The sequence below is a fragment of the Lampetra planeri genome, chromosome 32 (assembly GCF_965212315.1).
Source record: "Lampetra planeri chromosome 32, kcLamPlan1.2.h2, whole genome shotgun sequence".
Classification (NCBI taxonomy): domain Eukaryota; kingdom Metazoa; phylum Chordata; class Hyperoartia; order Petromyzontiformes; family Petromyzontidae; genus Lampetra; species Lampetra planeri.
In genome coordinates this window covers 7748661-7755854 of record NC_136138.1, presented here as the reverse complement: position 1 = coordinate 7755854, position 7194 = coordinate 7748661, and positions in this window count along the sequence as shown.

Below are 7194 nucleotides of genomic sequence, written 5' to 3'. Positions count from 1 at the left end.
CCTCCCTACCTCCCTCCCCTCTGTGCGTCTCGTTTTTATTTTAAGTGCGTTCGACACGAACAATTACACCTCTCAAGCGATCACAAGATTTCTGAGCGCTCTTTTCCCAGCAGGTGCACGCGGGGCGCGCGTGCACGCGAGGTCGTTTGAAGCGCCACCGCCAAATTTCACGCATATTTAAAACGCGCGCACGCACGCGCGCGCACACACACACACACGCACGTACGCACACGCACGTACGCGCGCGCACGCACGCTCGCGCGCTTCCTTAAGAAAAAAGAAGTCACCTTTTGGTGAGAAATTATTTAAATATATATTTTTACAGAAGCAAGTATTTTTTTTGTTAACGTATTAGTGTGAATAAAACAAATGTGGCTTTTTGGAAAGGGGTGGTGGGTGCGTTATGATGATGATGATCGACAATTGTCTCAAGCAGGGGTCGACAAACCTGGGGCTTCGGAGCCGCGTGCGACTCTTTAAGGACCGCTTCGTGACCTCGTTTATGAATGATGACCACCACCGTCTCGTGTTCACCACACAGTGGCATTGCGCCTCTTGAAATATTGAGGGTTTTTTGACCGAATTAAAAAAAACAAAGTATCGTTGTTATTTTGATTGATGACCTCTGGTCTAGAAGAATAACGGAGTGGGCAGTCAAGGAGTGGAACGCGTCCGACAACGACTGGGGCCACTGTCGAAGAGATGGAGCCATGAGTTCGTGCGCCCGGTGCTAAGGTGGATCCGTAGCATCGCAGGTATCCTGCTACAGTAGGTGGCTGCGGATTGGAGGTCTTCCTCCAGCAGTAGATTGGTCATCATGACGAATGATGATTTTTTTTAAAATTACCAAATCATGTAAACATCAGCCTCTGACCAAATCAGCCCGAACAATTATTTTAAAAAGCAAGCGTCCGATCTCGCCAGATGCCGGAATCTAAGCAGGTGTTGAGCCTGGTCAGTGCTTGGATGGGCGTCTACCGTGCATACAATCAGGTGCTGTAGGTTGCTGCTGCTGCTGCTGCGGGGCTGCGTTGTTATCAGAGGGCAGTGCAGCCAATCCCACGCTGACCAGCAAGGTGAAGTATGGCTCAAATATACCACAAGAACTGCAGGGTGCGGGGGAGCCCTCGTCTCGCACGTTAATTATTAAAATAATACAAATGAATAATTCCCAGCCCTTTGTCCATCCACTGCTGGATGAGGTCATCTCTATGTTGCGTGGAGCAATCTGGTGAGTGCGGGTTTTGCGATGAGGGGAACGCCAGCACATTTTCGACGATCACTCGCCAATGAAAATCGCCGTGGCCCGGAATCGAACTCTGGTGGTTGAGTTCGTGGCGCAGTACGCTCCCGTCGTGCACGTGACGGGGCTGGCCGCGTGGCGCTGAGGTTGAGAGTTAAACTCCAGACCGCGTTTCTTTCATTCAAACGGCGGTGGATCAAACGGCGGTGGTGGGCCGATATATAAATTAAAACCTCGGTCCCACCATATTAATATTACATTTCCACCGCTACAAAGAGAATCAATGTTTGTTGATTAAACTACCATGGGCGAGAATCGAACCTCGGGTCACCTGCTTCGTGGCGCAGTGGACGAACCGCTGCGCCACCGCTCACCCCACCGCACACCACACACACGCACACAAAGATCGAACCCGACCCCCCCCCCCCACACGTATAGCCTTCAAAGACTTTTGAGGCAAGTGCCACAGTCTCACTCACCCACCCACCCACTAACCAGCCCGCACAAATAAACACAAAGACAAATGGCTCCTGTGGAGCCCACTTAGAGACTCTGTTGGGGGAAGTGTTGTCGGCGAGTGCCTATTAAGGCCGGCACGACGCGCAAGGAAGGGAGGGTGTGTGGGTGAGCTCGGTGCCACGCTCGCAAATTCTCACACAGACAGACACAGACAAAGATCCCCCGTGTAGGCTTAACTGACTTTTTTGGCAAGTCCAGTTCGCGAGCAGCACCCAATGAAGGCCGGCACGGCACACGAAGGGGTGGGTGGCCATAACCACGCCCGGCCGCCTTTGTCTCCCTTAGTCGTGATGTTTACACACCGCATTTGGTATTCAGTCAATCTAGGGGGGAGGCCCAGGTCCGGCTCAAGATTAATCGTCACTGGTGTTGGCCGTTAAGCGGGAATCGAGCTCAGGTCGCCGGGTTCGTAGCAGAGCGCGTTAGCCGCTACACTACCGCTCCACAGCAGCCCCCTACGCCACACACGCGCACACACGCACGCACACACACGCACGCACACGAACGCACAAGCACGCACACACACGAACGCACACACACGCACGCACACACACGCACGCACACGAACGCACACGCGCGCACGCACACACACGCACGCACACGAACGCACACGCACGCACACACATCTCCTCATTCGGCCACACGTGTTTGAAGCTGCAAGATGGATGCTAAAAACATCTCGCTCAGGAAGCGCTGGTGTTTTTCAAAATCCGGACCTCATTCATTAATTGGTCACCGTTACTTCCCCCTCCCCCCCTCCTCTGAGTAACCCCCCCCCAACACCACCCCTCTCACCCCACTACCCCCCCCCCTCTCTCTCTCTCAACCTCCAGCCCCTCCACCTCCTCCCTCACCCGCTCCCCCGCCACCTCCTCTCGACCGCTCGCTCTCTCTCTCGTACCTCAACCCGGAGCTCCCTGTTAGCCGCAGAGCGTCGCCTTTCCACCTGCTCACACATAGCCACCACCACCACCGTAACCGTCATGATCATCGTCACGCTCTGTACGACGGCTATCTCTTAAATTTCGATTTAAAGCTTTCGTGATTGCAGGGATTCATCTTCTTGGTTCTTTCGGTAAAGTCACGTAGAAGGGAAATAATAAAATAATAAAAATAAAACATAATAAAATACAATTCTCACGACGTTTCGGCCACAACGCAATCAGCCGAAACGTCGTGAGAATTATTTTATTATGTTTTATTTTTATAATTTTATTATTTCCCTTCTACGTGACTTTACCGAAAGAACCAAAAAGACGGCTATCTCTTTATGCCGTGCATTTTGTTTATTTATCGTAATTATCGTCGACATCTTCAGCCATTTAGTCGCAGACAGCCACGACAAACGAAGCGAACGTCTCAATCTAATTCAGTCTGCCATGGACATTACCAACTGCACGCACTTGTGCTGCACACACAGCGAGCGAGGAATGAAGGTTTGAAAGCGCAGCGTGGTTTTTTTTTAGCCTAGGGGACCCCCCCCCTGATGGCAGCTGTCCTTGTCAACACTGCCACCAAACCACGTGTCGCCAAGATACATTGTCGGTGAACGTGTTGTTAAGTGAGCACCATGTGAAGAACGAAACGGCACACAGCGGAAGGTGGTGTAGCCAGCAGAGCGCCAGGCTGGATTTGTATCTCCACTTTAAAGGCCGAGTCGACCTAGAATAGGCACAGGACTCTCGTTCAGATATGACTTCAGCCGTAGCCAGAAATCTACTTCAGGTATTGCCGCGTTCGTAGTGCACAGTGCACAAACTATTACTGCGCCACAGCTCCCGAACCATCTGTACCAAAGACAAAGATCCCCCGTATAGCCTCAACAGACGGTTGGGGCAAGTGCTGCTCGCGAGAACCACGTGAAGGCCGGCACGACACACGACGGGAGTGGGTGGCCAACCATCGGTGACCATCATAATCTCATCGTATAGTAGTTGGTAGTAGTAACACCATACGGCCAAATTCTTAACAGCATATGGACCATGTAGCAAATCACTGTCGTCTGTGCTTCTTCAACGGAGGAGGAGGAGGAAACGCAAAACCACAACAACTTTCTGTCTCTTTTTTCTTCTTGGTTCTTTCGGTAAAGTCACGTAGAATTGAAATAATAAAATAATATTTCCATTCTACGTGACTTTACCGAAAGAACCAAGAAGATGAATCCCTGCAGTCACGAAAGCTTTAAATCGAAACTTTTTGTCTCTCTCCCTCTCTCTGCTGAAGCCCTCTCGTCGTGGCGTGCAGCGGGTAACGACGTGGATATCTCGCTCCTGAACTTACCGCCGCCGCCATCCCGCGCATGAACGGAACAGAAATAGTTTTTGGGCAAATGTTACTTTATGGGCCATATAGTAAAACTAAACGGAAAAAAAATAAATAAAAATGTATTTTACCGGGTAAGGCCCACTGAGCTATATAGCTCTTTTTTCAGAAGCGGCCTGGTCGCAAATGATAGCTTAACAAAAAAAGCGGCTCATCGTGTGTACATCTATAGCAGCCAAATACTCGAAACGCGTGATGTTTATCCTAAATGCGCAGGGAGAAACTGGGTGGACTCGGAGAAAAATCTACGCGACCACGGGGAGAACACGCAAACTCCAAATATACAGCAGGCCGTCAGGGTCGAGACTGAACCCACGACCTCCTGCATACCAGGCGAGGTAGTTAACATCTCGCCGGCGCGGCACGCCAGTAGTAAACCACGTTTGGTTGCGTGTTCTGCCACACGCGTGTGTGGTTAACGCAGACTTAATGATGCCTTGCCCAAGGTGTCTACTTTGGTGTTTTGAACATCCTATTATTGCCAGATAGGGTGAAAACGTATTCCTTTTTTATCATTCATGATTTTAATAATGGCAAAAAGGTCCCATAGATTCAACAAACCGCTGTGGTCTGTGCTACTTCAACGGAGGAGGCGAAATATCAGAAACGACACGAACTGACTCCTCTCTCGCTCTCTCTCTGCAGAAGCCCTCTTCGTCGTGGTCAGCAGCAGACCTCGACATTGGCATCGAGCTCCTCAAACTCAGATGCAGGAATATGTAATTCATACCATAGAGATCGGATGAGCTATGAGGATCTTTTTGCACACATACATCCAGTATAAGCTGCTTCCACAGCACAGGGTATACACCCTAACCCATTCGCGTAGCACCCCCCCCCCCTCCCACCACTACGCGTTTAGCTTCATTGCTTTTCTTGCGCCTTCTAAAAACAAAACAAAAAATCCCTCCAACGCAGCGAGCGCATCGCGAAAAGCAACGCAGCCACTGAAAATTACTGCCATTTCCTCCTCGCCACGGAGCGGCCTGGGAACAGCTGTGAGGGTTTTCACCCCCCCCCATCACCACCCATAACCCCCTCCCCCACCACTAACCCCCTCCCACCACCACCACCCATTACCCCCCACCACCACCTCCCATAACCCCCCTCACCACCACCCCCCATAACCCCCCCCACCACCACACCCCATAACCCCCCCCCACCACCCCTCACAACCCCCTCCACCACCACCCCCCATAACCCCCCCACCCCCACCAGCCCCCGTCAGCTTTCTAACCCCCCCCCCTCCCCTTTCATAACACCCCCCACCACCCCGGCGGCCCCCGTCGACCTCCCTGACACAATTCACTCTCCGCTTCGTAACCCCCCCCACCTCCTCGCCCCCCCGCCCCATCACCCCCCGCCCCATCACCCCCCGCCCCATCACCCCCCGCCCCATCACCCCCCACCCCATCACCCCCAGCCCCGCCCCGCCCCCTGGCCAACTGTTTAAACACGGGAATTAGCGCTAAATGCCCCCAGTGCGAATTCTCGCGAGCGGTTTCTCACACGCGCCCATTGGTGGTGGTGGTGGTGTTGCTTGCCGGTGGTAGTGGTGGTGGTGCCCGTGGGAGTTGTGGCTGCAGAGGTGATGGTGGTGGCGATTGTGGTTATAGCGCTTGCTGGCGGAGATGGTGGTGGTGGTAGTAGTGGTGGTGATTGTGGTGATTGTGGTTAGAATACTACTGGTGGTGCTGGTAGGTGTTGGTGGTTTGGTTGTGGTGGTGATTGGGGTGGAGCGGTGGTGTAGTGGTTAGCGCGCCGCGCTACGAAACCGGCTACCCGGGTTCGATTCCCGCTCACGGCCACCAACAGTGACGATTATCTGAACCGGTCCTGGGCCTCCCTGAGGTCGACTCAGCCTCAAATGAGCACCTGGTGCGGTGTGTAAACATCGCTACTGGGGAGACAAAGGCGGTCGTGGGCCACACACGCCTTCCTTGTGTGCCGTGCCGGCCTTCATAGGTGCTACTCGCTAACAGCACTTGCCCCAACAGTCTGTTCAGACTACACGGCGGGTGCCCTTTGGTGGAGATTGTGGTATCGTGCTGCTCAGTCTATAATTTTAATGGTAGGGTTATTTGAACAGTGAGAGACAGAATAACAACAACAAAATCCAGAAAAACGCATGTCAAAATGTTATAAATTGATTTGCATTTTAATGAGGGAAATAAGTATTTGACCCCTAGATTTTGTTGTTGTTGTTATTCTGTCTCTCACTGTTCAAATAAACCTACCATTAAAATTAGAGACTGATCATTTCTTTGTCAGTGGGCAAACGTACAAAATCAGCAGGGGATCAAATACTTTTTTCCCTCACTGTAATTGAGGTGTCCCCTTTGGAGAAAAAAAACATTGGGAGACCCTGTGAATGTTGCTGTGAATGAACGATAACAGAAGTAGGTGTGGCACATTTATCACATCGCATAAAACAAGCAACAAGCAACACACAACGCCGTCGCCATCGTTACCGGGCGGAGCAGTGGGCCACGTGCTCCGTGCGCTGTGCCCTCCGTCAAACTGAGTTCGATACCGGCCACGGACAACATCAGTGGCGAGTCTTATCGACACCGCTCCGAGGCTGCACACTTCTTCCCCCAGCCCCCCCCCCATCCACCTGCCCCTTCACCAACTCGCACTGTGACCAGCATGGTGAAGTATGGTCAAACAACTTCGTCACGACCAACACGGCGTGGGAAGGCCTTCATCCAGCACCGGATTGGAAAAAGGGCTTAAAATTATTGAGTGACCAAAGTAAACGAATTGAACTTGAAAAAAATTCCTCATCATCGTCAACAGCAGGATACATGATCGATCTACTGCTAGATGAAGTGCCCCCTACCCCCCCCCCCCCCTAAGCCCTGCGATATAACGATCCACATAGCACCTACACACACACACGCACTGGTTTACTCGCTCCATCTCCCCCGTTCGGACGTCACCAGGGACGCATCCCATTCCTTGACTTCCACTCCGTTATTAACCTTGACCATCAGCCATCATTCTTTCTGGCCATGGCGTGTCCTGAACCACCAACACCTTGGTTATCTCGTCGAGGGGCATACACCATCACGCGAACTCCATCGGACAAAGGCTCTCAGGATAATGTT